We start from the raw sequence: 13,707 nt of genomic DNA, 5'->3' as shown, positions 1-13,707 counted from the left end.
CTAGGATCAAAGGTTACAAAGAACACAGAAATCATAATTTACAATAGCATTGGAAACAGGTTGACCAGGAACCTGGGAACGGTCTGTGGCTGTCCAGCAGGTGAAGAGAGTTGGATAAAAGTTGGAGGTTGGTACCACTGACAATTTTACCAGTAGACATAGAAACGTTTATGAAGGAGGAATACCTGCCATGGGACAATCTTAATAGATACAGTATTTAGGAGAACCTGCTGTAGTCTTGAACTTCTCACCAAAATGCTAAGGGTTGAGTCAAGAAAGATTCTGACTTTTTTGGAAGGACAAGCAGGTTACCCTGGTACTCCAGTGGATGTTTTGTTTTTTCTCAAAACCCAAGTATATTCACCAATTCTAGAAGCCTTTTTTCCTCAAATATGTGCCTTCAGTTTTTCAGGACTGCTATCTTGGACCGTAGTTTACTCTGGCTATGCTGTGCCAAGTCAGATTGTAGAATAGTGAAAGCCCTGTGAGATTGATGTGGTGGACTTCTATCAGGCAAGCAATTGTTTTTCTTTCTGTCTGAGCTACTTCTTCACTCTTCAACTTCAGGAGGGAAGGTCCACAAGGGAAAAAGCTTCACCAGCTGGACCCCAACTGCCATTAGCCCTTTAGGTCGGTTAGAGACTAACACCACCAGGAGCCAAACATAATGCTGGAAGCAGAAGTGTGGCAGAGCAGGAGAGTAGGCAGGGCAAGGGGTAGCTCTCAACATTAATTTCTGGCAGGGAGGCAGACATTATTCATAGCAGCAGGCAGAAAAAGCTTCTCACTTCTTCAGATACAGGTACATTCTCTGCATGGATTTGGTCATTCAGTGAACTTTACTCCTGTAGTATGCTTTTACATATTGTTACACAAACTTGTGAATCAGCCGTGGAACATCCATCTCCCTATTAGTAAAACTGCAAAGGGGGCACAGTCCTATCTAGTTATCCTAAGTATATGGATATTGCCTAATATTCTCTTTGTATTCCATTTTAGATGTTTTGGGGCTTATTAAAAAGTATGTAAAAGTATGTAAAAGAGTACTACGGCAGCATAGTGAAATGTACTACAAAATGCCTTTGTGAATAGGCCCTGTAAACATTTATAGGTGATGGTTTAGGCATTGACACCATTTGCACTAGAACACACCAATTACCAACAATATTAACATTGAGTGGACAGTGGAGAAACATACCTAAATGGGTAACACTATCTATTCCTTAACGAAATATACTCAATGCAAATAATGAATACACAGGAGAACTGAAATCCTTGAGCTTAAACGGTCCCAAAAATCTATACGGTTTAGTGCAAAGGTAAAGACATGCAGCACTATAGGAAACTACAAGGCCACCATTAGACCATGTGGTCAATTACCACAAGTACCTATACATCCCTACAGATAATACATTTAGATGTCATGCTTCTGACATTCCATCACAGTTTTGTCCTATAGAATGGTGGTCACACCTAGGTAAACACATATAGTTGATTAAGTGGGAGGGACAAGAGTCGCGTCACACAAATGCTATTGTAGGAGCACAGGAAGGAAGCTCACAGAGTGGGTTTTGATAAATCAACCTGAAAATTATTTCAGGTTGAATGCTTACCAGGGTGTACTTTTCAGACTAACTTTTTTTTAGCACAAATGCAAATTAAAACATTTTTTATTTATTTGTTGATTTGATTTTTTTAATATGAGCAAAAGCTGTAGAAAGTAAGGCTCTTACACATACCATATCAACTTCTTTTTCCTAACCTGAAAACTCCTCCCTGCTTGTTGAGCTCTTGGTCATACTAGATTTAGATTCTGAAAGGAAAGTCTCATTTACCCCTTTGTCTGCAATATCTGCTGCATCACCCAGCATTAGAATATTTGCTTTTTTTTTTTTTTTTAAAAGCAAGTAAGTTCAGTACAGTACTTTGCAGAAGTTTCAGGTTTGAAAGAGAGGAGACAACACTATTGTTTTCCTTCTTTGAATTAGGAGCTGATTAGGAGTTTGGCAGTCGCGAAGACTCATCCACCGAACGTCCGATGGGGAGGCTACCTCCCCTCCAACCCATTACGAGTTTCACATTAGGCTACTTGGTTTCCACCAGTCAGCCTAGCGGGAAAGTGGAGGCATCAATGTCTCCAGCTCAAAATTGAGCTGGTGGCAATGCTGTTGCCTTCAGGGTGCACTAGCACTAGCAACCTCGCAATATTCACTGTCTGCACAGCAGACAGTAAACATTGCAAGAGTGCTGGGCAGGGGGCACTGCACTGCCCACGCCAAGTGCAAAAACCGCCATGAAAGGCTGGTGGAGAAAGCGATCGTAATCAGCAAAGTGGTGCTGCATGCAGCTCCGCCCTGGCTGATTGCGTCCTCCACCCGCCATCAACCCATCAGGATTACTGATCCTGGTGTAGATAGTGGAACCCTAATTTGGTGGTGAGATCACCACAGCAGTGGCAGTCCTGACCACGAGGCTGGCGGTCTCAAGACTGCCAGCCTTGTAATGAGGCTCTTAATGTTGTTTGTTGCTGGATGACAAGGTGTTTGGACTAGAGAGTGCAGGACCATATGGGATTAGAGGATAAGAATGTGAAAAAGCAAAGGACATTCTAGTAGGGTATTTACTTATTTTCTTTGTGTTTATTTCCAGATTCATGAATATAGTGTGGTGTTTTAATGTCTACTGTAGGACATTGATGCTGTTATTAATGTATTTTTCACTGGTGCAGTGCTAAAGATTATTTTCATAATTTTAGAGGTTTGTAGATCACTCTGAATGTAAGCTGTCTTTATGCTATTTTTTGTCCACATGTACCTGTTGATGAGTGGGGTGATGCTGGGTGGACATTTTATTTTGTTCTCGGACAATGTAATGTGTGTGTGTATCTGTGTGTCTGAGACGGCTGACTAAATTGCTTTTCAGCAACATTTAAAAGTCTGTGGTCGGGGCAATTATTATATAGAGGTATTTGAGTTTGAGGCATTTTTTCAGTTTATTTTTTAACATTTTGTGTTTGTCCAAGTTGCTGTGGTCTTCTTATTTTTTTTCCCCTGATTGATATTTTACATTCTTTTTGATGCTTTACTGGTGATCTGTAGGCTCAGGGATGGGCCTAGGCACATTTTGAGTGCATATTTCTGCAATCCTTTCCCTACCATGCTGCAAGTGTTTGTTTGGTGGGGGGCTTCAACCAGGGGAGGCAGCCATGTTCTCTCTGTCCATCATGCCTCCTTATTGCTTGTTGTTTACTCATCCACCATTTTGTGAAACCAGTGTGTGTCTCATTAGTGGACAATTTGACTTAGTTCTACATGAATTCTGCCTTGCCAAGCCATATACCCCTCCACTGTGAAACCAGTGTGTGACTCTTAGGCAGCCATCTTGCCTTTGTTATCCATGCCCCTTTCTTGCAGAGCCATTTGCACAGCCAAGGTGTGCCTCATAGCCTTCAACTTATCTTCTCCATGCCTTCTGCATTGTCAAGCCCTGTGGTTGTCTACTACTTTTGGAAAACAGTGTGTATGTCTTAATAGTGATGATTAATCATTTATACCACTTTTTAAAGCATTATGTTGCCAACATTTTATGTGTATAGCCTTGTAGGCGCCCACAGATATGTTTGCTCATTTTTCCTATATATTTTTGGAATTAGATCTGGAATTGTGGGCTGGCTGGAGCAGTTTCTAGTTCTTGACTACTTTAAACTAATTAATTCAATTTTGCCAGCCTTCCCCCTAGCTCCTACGGTGGTCTATTGGGCCCTAGAAGGACGCCAGGCATCTATTATGTAGTGTTTTATTGACTTTGGCCTAACTAGTATTTTGCTTAACAAAGCAATTATTTTAACATAGGTCCTGGTTAAATGTTTGTTACATCGGCATAATCTCATGTAATTTATGTACTTTTAGCTAAATTTCAGCATTAAGCTAATTCTGCACAAAATTATGCTATTATGCCATATCATTTAATTTCAAGTCTAATTGGGTAAAATCCTGTATTGGGAACTCAGAGAAAAAACAGAACGTGAGTAGCTGCTATTAATGATACAAGTGTATTTTGCACTATTTTTAGCGCACAAAGCTACGTATTTCCAAAAAATAACAAGACTGCATTTTGCTCCAAAATATAAGTGCTAAAAGCCAGATTTATATTTTGTTAATCATACAAAATGAAATCATGTACATTTTGAACATCCCTAGTATATATTGAAGTATTTGATTGTTATGATGAACACTTGTATTCCATTGACTAGAATGGACAAGACCGATTGTCTTGCTTCTTATGTTTTTATTGTCTACAAGTGGACCAGACAGTGATGGAGAGAGATCTGAGAGTGCATGCAAGGACCTCTCTTCTAACTGCTACTTCTCGTGCTGACCAAAAAGAAGTGAGGATGATGCCTAAGAAAGAGGCTTGTTCCCAAAAAGCACCCAAATATGGGAATATGTGTTGCCCGCACTGTCATCAAGCTCCCATCCCTTTTACTGCCAAGAGATGCAAAGTGGTGTACTTGCTGCACACTTTTCTGGGCAGGAAGACTTTGGCCGGATCACTCCTGGATCAGTAATGGTACCACCAGTTGAAATCTAAAGGGGTGGGGAGGCACGCACGGGGGCGGAGGGAGGAATCAAATACAAAATAATAAAATTTAGAAAAAAGACTTACTTGAGCTTCCACGCCGTACCACTCCTCTGCCTCCTCCGTCTTCTGCTTCCGGCACAGGCTCCCAGCCTGCCCTGCACCAGTCCTAACAGTGCTTAAAGCAGCGTTAGGGTTGGCTGGGAGCGGCCAGCCTGGGTGCTCCCAGGCAGACTGGGAGCCTGTGCAGGCTCTCTCCAGCCCAGCAACCACGTTGCTGGGCTGGCGAGTGCCCTGTGCGCATGTGTGTTTGGCCAGCCCAAGAGGGACGGCCAAACACACATGCGCTCTGAGGGGGAGTGCTTGGCACTCCCCCTCAGTGCACGTCACCCCCGTGGCCCCACCCTTTCCCCCTCAAAACGATCATAAACACAGTTTATGATTGTTTTTTGGGAAAAGGTTTGCATCTGCCGCTGCTGGCGGGGGGTGCTCCTCCGCTCCTATGGAGGAGCTGCCCCTGGGTACCACCTCCCCCAAAGCCAATGTAGATATCATTCTGTGTTGTCTACGTGCATGCCTGAGACCAGTGAGTCCAAAATGGAATTGTCATAGCAAACAGAATCTTCCCAGGAAACGCAAAAGTAACTAGAGTCTGCTGCACAAGTTCTTTCTGAGGTAGGAGCAGAGTAGGAAGCTGAACCTTTTACACAGCAGGCTGTCGTGACTGGTCTTACATCAGACATGTTGTCTTAACCATTTCCTCAGAGGAAAAGGACCAGTCCATCATCTTCTCCAAATCTTCCTTCAGATGACAGTAACATGGATTGGGTCTCTGAGTCTAGCTTCGGGGAACAATGAGAAAGGAAAATTCCAGAAAGTCTATTTGTCATTGAGGAAAATGAACTAGTGATTGTTCACATTGATAATATGCTGTCTGTCGCTAGACATTTTGTTAGATTACATTGGGTTTAGAGCCCACCACTTACTCAGCAGTGGTTGGCTTCATTGTGCTCTCATTTTCTTGCTTCTAATTCTTTACTACTTGTGGGCTTCACTTCCTTTTCTTGGGTTTGTCCATCTCCTGTAGCATGGACCAATTACTTGGCTCCTTCCACTGCTCTGTTTACAGATGCTACTTTCTTCCTTTTTGTTCAAGTGCTGAATGAGAGTTTATGTGTTCTCCATTGTGCTCACTGCCCACATGCTTCCCCTACACTTATGCACTTATTTCACCTAGTAATGCGTTTTGCCCATATGCTTCTCCCCCACCTCTGTCCTGCACGCTCTCATTGCTTTGCTCCCTATGTTTCTCTTTCTTTCCATTTTCTCCCCACAATGTGTCCCTTCACCACGATCTTCCTATTTCTTCCTCCCACCTGTGCCCTTGTTTTGCTTCACACAGCTCCTACTAGTTCTTCCTCCTTCCGTGTTGCTTAGCCCAATCAGAGATGGCCCCCTTGTTGCTTCCTCCTTGCCACAAGTTGTTGCGTACCTACACCCTTCAGTTTTTTTTATTAGACTACTCAGATTGACAAACAGAAACAAAAACGTTCCCCAAGCATGTGCCTACAAAATTACATAGCAGGCCTCATAGGGCCTATTTTTCCTATTTTAAAGCCATGCTGCACAACATCCCTAATGCTGTACAGCAGGGCTCGAACCACTAGGAAAGCTGATATGACCCGAGGGCCAGACCTATTGTCTTTACCAATGCTTGTCTCTCTTTGAATTCCAATGAGGGAAAGGTGGCTGGGGTATATGTTTAAAAAAATGCTTTGAAGATATCAACCCTAATGAGATTATGAGTAAGAAAAGGAGTGATTAGTTGGGAAGGCTTAGTGTCCTTCCCAAGTAATAAGACCCAAGAACCTGTAAGGTCAAAGTCCAACAAACAAGTTTAATAAATAAACCTGGGCTTAACCCAGGCTGGTGGTCAGTTATAAAGCATTGGCAAGAACTGCCATCACAGTAGTTCCTATCAATGCATTTTGCTGCTTGGTGCGGAGATCCGTCAACATGAGCCCTGCACCAAACAATTTTATTTTTTATTTTCAGAACTCCCGCTTTGGGATTTTCTTTTTGAAAAAGAAAAAAAAAATGTCGCCCTTGCCTTGGGAGGGCTCTCGCATGGCAAAATCAGCATTTAGCAGTTTTCACATGCCCATTTTCACAAGGGTTTTCCTGGTGGTGATAGGCAGTGAAAACTGATCTGTAATTCCGCTCATCTAAGTCAGGTGGGTGGAATTAGAGGTCTACCTCTGGTGGCATTTACTGCTTAGGACTATGGGAGGGGTTTATCAGGGGGAGACAGAGTAGTCTGTGTCATGATTAAACCTATAGTCTGTCCACATCTGAATCTGGTGGGAGCATCATTATCTCGGTGGTATAGATGGTCCTTTGCTGTTGCAATGGAAGATGTATACTGCCAAGATATATCTCAACCACTTTGTCTCTGAAATGGAAGTTGAACCCTCCAGGAGGGAAAGATGGCATCCTATATTCATCAACGTCCTCTAGAAGTCAGATATCTATTTTTCAAGTTCCCGTTAAATCTGTTGGTTTTGATGGGCAAATCTCAGAGCAGAAACATTTTATATTTGTGGTTGTTGAAGCACTTGTTTGGCAGATCATTTTTGCACCTTCACCTGGTCAAGTTTTCTACCTTCAGATGTAACTTATTTTTCAGAGCTCAAAATCTTCCAGCGGGCAAACATGGAAACTATATCCAATGAAGTCCTCTCAAAGTCAGACACCTTTGCTAGTAAGGTCCCACTGAACTTTTGGAGTTCTTGCAAGTGCACAAATGTCTTAGATTCTAACTTTTTGGAACTTCTGTAGCAGCTCATCTTGACCATTTTTCTAAGGCACTCAGGGCCACATGTACAAAGATCCGGTTTTACGACTTGTAAACAGCGAGTCGCAAAACCGGATGTACAGCCGTGTACTTTACACTGTTTGCGATTCCCAATGGGGTCGCAAATGACTTACCTCATGAATATTCATGAGGTAGGTCGCAATTTGCGACCCCATTGGGAATGGACGCCCTCACAGGGATGGTGGCCTGCTGGGGACAGCAGACCACCATGTCTGTGACTGCTTTTAAATAAAGCTTTTTTTTTTTTTTTAATGCAGCTTGTTTTCCTTAAAGGAAAACGAGATGCATTTCAAAATCAAAAATGAAAAGTTTTCTTTTCATTTTTCAGAGCAGGCAGTGGTCCGTGGGACCACTGCCTGCTCTGAGAAAATATTTTCGCTGCCATTCACAAGGGGGAAGGGGTCCCACGGGGACCCCTTCCCGTTTGCGAATAGGTGAGCACCAGTTTGAAACTGTGCTAACTGCGATTGTTTTGCGACCGCATTCGCGGTCACTAAACAATCATACATACCATTTGGATTCGGTATTAGGAAGGGACGCCCTTGACACGCCCCTTCCTAATACCGAATCGCAAAACCCAAACTGAGATTCGGTAACAAGTTACCGAATTGCACTTTGGTCTTTGTACATCCCAAAAAGCATTTTTCAAGTTGCAAACGGGCCGATTCTATGAATCGGCCCGTTTGCGACTTGAAAAATGCTCCGTACATCTAACCCTCCGTACCTCAGGGACAGCACTTATGGTCCAGTAATTGCTCTATCAGAGACAACCATCGAGGTCCAGTCTTGGTCCTGGTCAACTGGTCACTTCAGGAAAAAAGCCTCTTGCAGCTTGTGTTTCTGTAGTCACACAAAAGGTCAGCTAACTGACCCCTAGAATCCACTTCTCAGTCATAGGTACAAGTGAAAGTGGGGGCCAGCCTTCAAGTTTCCACATCAATCACAGCCACCAGGTCCACTCCTCTTCTGTTCTTCTGAAGGTCCAGTGAGTATTCTGATGAGCTGTGGTTGAGGTCCCACTTTGGTAAGATTCACTAACCAATAGGTGGGGTTGACTCCTTGACTCTCCCTAACTAATGAAGTAAACCTTCTCAGGTGCAACCCTTCTCATACTTCTGGCGTACTGCAAACTATTCCACAGTGCACTATTCTGTGTAGAATTCAAGATGTTAGCACAATCTACCATTGGAGGCTGCTGATGTGGCAAGCAGGAGTGTTTAGAGAAATGAGCAGCCTCCTCCTCAACTACTGTAAACTGGTTCTAGGACCATCCTTCCTACACACCCACATGCTGGGCTTGTGCCAAGCTGACTACTGATGGCCCAGGAAACTAAGGCTTCTCTTATCTAAATCTCCCTTTACACTGTGAATGGGCAGAGCTCACCCTGATTGCTTTCAAGGTAATAATGTTCCTGAATCTTCCTTAGCTGTACTTCCTGAGCTGGTAGAAAACATACACCTCACACCCTGGCCTTCCCGCAAAAAGGCCTAAGCAGGTGTTTGTGCTCTGGTAGAAGTTTTCACATCTTATTAGGAGGAAGCACTGACAGAGCCCAGCTGCTAGCAGGCTCATGCTAATTAGCCTCCTGGACGGTCAGGCAGGCAAAATCTAACATGCAGAAATCTACTTTTCCTAAACATTTATTGAAAATCCTCCTTCACCAGTAAATTGGAATTTTATAAACATTAACTCTAGAGGCTGAATCATTCCAGTAGCTTGTCCCAAACCAAAGATAACAGAGTTACGATTTTATGCAGTACTTTTGTTTTTCTCATGGAACAGCTAATGGCCTTTTACAATAAAAAGAGCTTTTAGGGGCTACTCACTGTGGGCACATGCCAACACAAAATTCTTGCGAGTACGACTTTTAAATACTAAGAACCCTACCTTGCAGGATACAAGGCCTATTTAGAAGCTGTAGTCATTAGGCTCAAGTAATGGTTTTTTTTTTTTTTTGCCAGAAAGGTGAACAAAAGGTGCTGCAGTTCACAGGTGATGTTTGTCTTTTCATGGCCATTGGTGTTTTTTCCAGTATCATATACTATTGGCCTCACTAGAAAGTTAAATATTCCAGTTGGGGGTTACCCAAGTTTCCCATGATTTAGGGGTGATAGCACATACACTAGGCACTGGGCAGCAGTACCCCAGTGTGAAAGTTTAAAACAGCAATACCGGTCTGAAGGAAAATGGGGATGATCATGCAAAACAAAGGGGTCATTCCTACTCCTACAATGAGTGTGTCTACTTTAAACGCTGATTCTTCTCCAATATGTTTCAACTTCTGTTTCAGAAAAATTTTATGAAGAGGACTTACCTGGCAATGTAATTTAGCATTTTTTCTTTGCGGGCATTCTGAATTGTTCATGAAAAAAGGAGTTACATCCGTAAAACTTTCTCCTGCTCGTAGCTGCATTGATCTACTTTTATTTTTTATGTAGTTCACTCTTGTGCTGTTCTTTTTCTACAATCACGACATTACTTGGTGGCGTTTTGCAATTTCAGGACTGCGCTTTGTTTCTTCTGTACCTGCTCATGTAGTAAGCCTATTTCAATTTAAAAAAAACATTGTTTCATGGCTGAGTGAAGGATCTCTTTGCACTGCAATAAAGGTTTGTTGGCACCTATTTTAGTTTGCTACATTGAGGCATAAAAAAAATAAAAAGTTCATAAAAGGTCGTAAATGGTCAGAGACAATGTAGATAAAGGTGAATAGATAGAGAGTACAATTGTCCACCGGAAAGAGTATTACATTGAGCAGCATAATTTTAATTTTTTTAAAGAAAGTTTGTGAATACACACAACTTTTGAGTCTTCCTGTTCTTTTGATGCAAAAACAACAAGGTGGTGGATGGATCACAATCCATCATTTTTCACCCACAATGCCTCCTTAGTTTGGTCCGAGCACTATGCAAATTGGTCTTGATCTTGCTCCTTTCGGAAACAGTCTAGCCCAAATTGCCAGGCCAGTCTTTCCTGAATCAGAATAGAAGCAACCCAAGACCCCATTCACCCTTATTAAGACCCTTCATCCAGGTATAGTTTGGTTCCAGTTGCACAATGAGCCCGAGACCCACGTCTGGGCATACCTGGCACACTTAGGGCATCAAATGCAAAAACAACAAGGTGATGGATGGAATGCTTAAATTAATCTCAGCAAAAGGCAATCACTTGGGCCCTCATCTCATCCCATTGTTTTTCACCTACCATGTGCCTCAGTTTTGACCCAGCCACATGCAAATAAGTCTTGGCCCTGCTGCTAATGGGAACAGTCCAGCTCAAACTGCCGAACCAGATCCTCCCTGACCTGGAACACAAGCAACCAAATTCAGTCTATCCTTCAGGCAATTTTTTCTCACAGGCGAAGACTGCTGATGTCCTTGTTTCGTGGTGAATCAGTAACTGTTTTTGTTTTGATCTGTTGGAGTTGAAAGTCAAAAGAAACCCCCGTGGACACATGTGCCTTATTGCCGAAGTCAGAGAGCTGTCCATCCGAGGAAACACAGATATAACTAGTTTGTCAAGACACAGAGGTTTTTGCACATATTTACATGTGGTACCTAGGCTGTCTGATGCCCATACCAGGAAGTATATATATATACATTGGTTCATTCAATATATATATTGGTTCATTCAATAGAAACTCGACAAGAACTCTGCTATTGCAAAACCCTGGAAGAAACGTGCCTTACTGTTAATGGCTGTGCTCGCTGAGAATACCAGAGTATGAATTCAGTACATTAATTGAAAAAGAAAAAGGAAATAAAAACAAACGAAACATGTTTTAATAAAATAGCGACTTTATAGTGTCTTTAGTTTTTCTGAAGATCTCTATATTTATAATAAGTTATCCTATGTTTGCTCTGCATGAATTGGTAGATGCTCATTTTTGCACTAATGCTAATCATTTATGAACACACAATAACCAATGGATTTTTGGGAAGTTAAAGGTGTTCATCAGTAACCAATGATACCCGTTCCACCAACCTTAGAAGTGAAAGCTTGAGTTAGAGCATGTAAATTTTCGATTGTGCGGCTTCCAGGTTATGTAGGGCAGTGTGAGGCATGCACATAGGCCACTGAGTTATTATATTGGGATTATAACTTAGGATCTGCAGGTAACGCACTGATCTCAGCTAAAAAAAACACATTACTAAGCTTTAGTAGATAGAATACAAATGCAGAACCTACACTTTACACACCATGCTATGCAACAGGCACATTAAACCGTGTTGCTGCTTCAGTGATTCAAACCTGTGACCCTGGAACGAACACAGGTGGTAGGTATATGAACCACCAGAGAAGAGATGCTTTACCACTTATGCTGTTCTAAAGGGCATTGGCCCATATTTATAAAAAAGTGGCGCATCAGAGCTGATATGCCACTTTTTCTGCGCCCCCCTTTGGGCATCTAACGACACCATAGTTCAGCCGTCTTTATAATTCGGCACACCATGGGGGTCATTAGTACAATAGCGTCAAAATTGTTGATGCTATTTTGGCGCTTTGCTACACTGGCATAAAAAATGTTGATGTTAGTGTAGGAAAGTGCAATTAGGTCCATAGGTTTCAATGGGTGCATCATTGTGATGCCTGCTCTGAGCAGGCATTAAAAATTATGCCAAAAATGGCACAGTGAGATCTGATAAATTTCAATGCGCCATTTTTGCAGGCCTCGTATCGTTGGAACACCCCATTGCATACATCATGCCTGGCGCAGGCATAATGTGGCACAAAGGATTGAAAGTATCTTTGTAAATACAGCGCTGGGAAAAGCCACCATAACATTAAAAAAAAGATGCTATGGCAGCGCAAGGTGGCGCTTGGGGCTTGTAAATCTGCCCCTATGTATCTGTAGTAAATGGGTTCTGCGCATTTAGCTCACCAGGGTTTTTTGCTTAGTACTACACAGTTTTTTAACTTTTACTATGAGCGTATCTTGTAGTAAATTCATGGTTATTGGACTGAGCATGTTAACCACCAGTGTCCTTTTAAGGCCACTGCTGTACAGCTAGGGTAAGAGGCACTGGGCTGGTTACAGAAGTGAGGTCAGCATGTGTCAGACTACGGTACTGTGCAGCCCGGTATATGTGCACAGGTAGCCTGTCACAGAAGGCACTATGCATGTATGGGTACTGATCCGTGCTAAGCCTTATAACATGAGTGGACATTGCTAATATTGGTCTGTAATGCTTACTGGAAAATCTGCAGTATTTTCACCTGTATTATCCATAAAGGTGAAACCTACTGTAAAGTACAGTTCCGCACTACATAGTCTAGCGAGATATCAAACTGGGGAAAACATGCTCACCGAGTTTGAATTTGCATGCATTGCGCCACTTTGTAAATATGGCGTGGGGAAAAGGCCACCTTAGCGCTGCCCTAGTGTAAAAAAAGACGCTAAGGTGTCGCAAGGGGATCTTGAATTTGCCCCAATGTTTCTCTGGCCAATGGAGTAAACCAGAACAGCTTTCATATTTTCCCTGCTTGCCAATTACTGTGGGAGTCAAAGTTTGTCATAAATAATGCAAAGGCCTGTCATGAACTCATCGGACCCTTTTCCATTTCTTATGCTGTAGGCTCTCCATGAATGTATTTATGGGTTCCCAGAGATTTGTTGTATTCCCAGCACTGGCAAAAAAACGCAATGAATAGTTAGTTTTGTGCCGTCGATTCGCTTTCAGCACTCGTTCATTTTTGGCGCCTCTGGTTCAGCTTTTCAGAATTGTGATCTCCGGTAGTAACACGTTTGCCCAGGTGGCGGCAGCAGAGCTCCTTAAAGAGGCCTCGCTTCCAGCATAATCTGGGCGAGCTACTTTTGTTTCAATTGGACAATATCTGTGCAATATTTGTATTTACAGGCCGGGCCTTTGTTCGTTTTGCCTGGTTCTCCGATGATGACTGTCCTGGGAAATCCCATGCTCTAACCGCAGAGTAATCCTTTGGAGACAGACCAGCTCTCCACCTACTGACGAAGCTTTCATGTTTTAGGGGATGAAGGCTGAAAGTACAAATATGTACCGGCATGTAGTTAAATATGTGCGTGAGAGCGGAGACTGAAGGTCTCTGGCAACCAAATGCCAATTACGGTCGTAGTGCTTTGTTCACATCTTATTCAGTGCATCAAAAAGCGCCTTAAGGACATTCATATCACAATGCTGCACTATAAACAATGCAAAAACACATTTTTAAAAGTGGGAGAAACGAGGGGAGGGTGTGCGCTACTCCTGCGGGATCTGAGCACCCCTGAAATCGC

The sequence above is a fragment of the Pleurodeles waltl genome, chromosome 10 (genome assembly GCF_031143425.1).
Source record: "Pleurodeles waltl isolate 20211129_DDA chromosome 10, aPleWal1.hap1.20221129, whole genome shotgun sequence".
NCBI lineage: Eukaryota > Metazoa > Chordata > Amphibia > Caudata > Salamandridae > Pleurodeles > Pleurodeles waltl.
Note: the sequence above shows the minus strand (reverse complement) of the source record.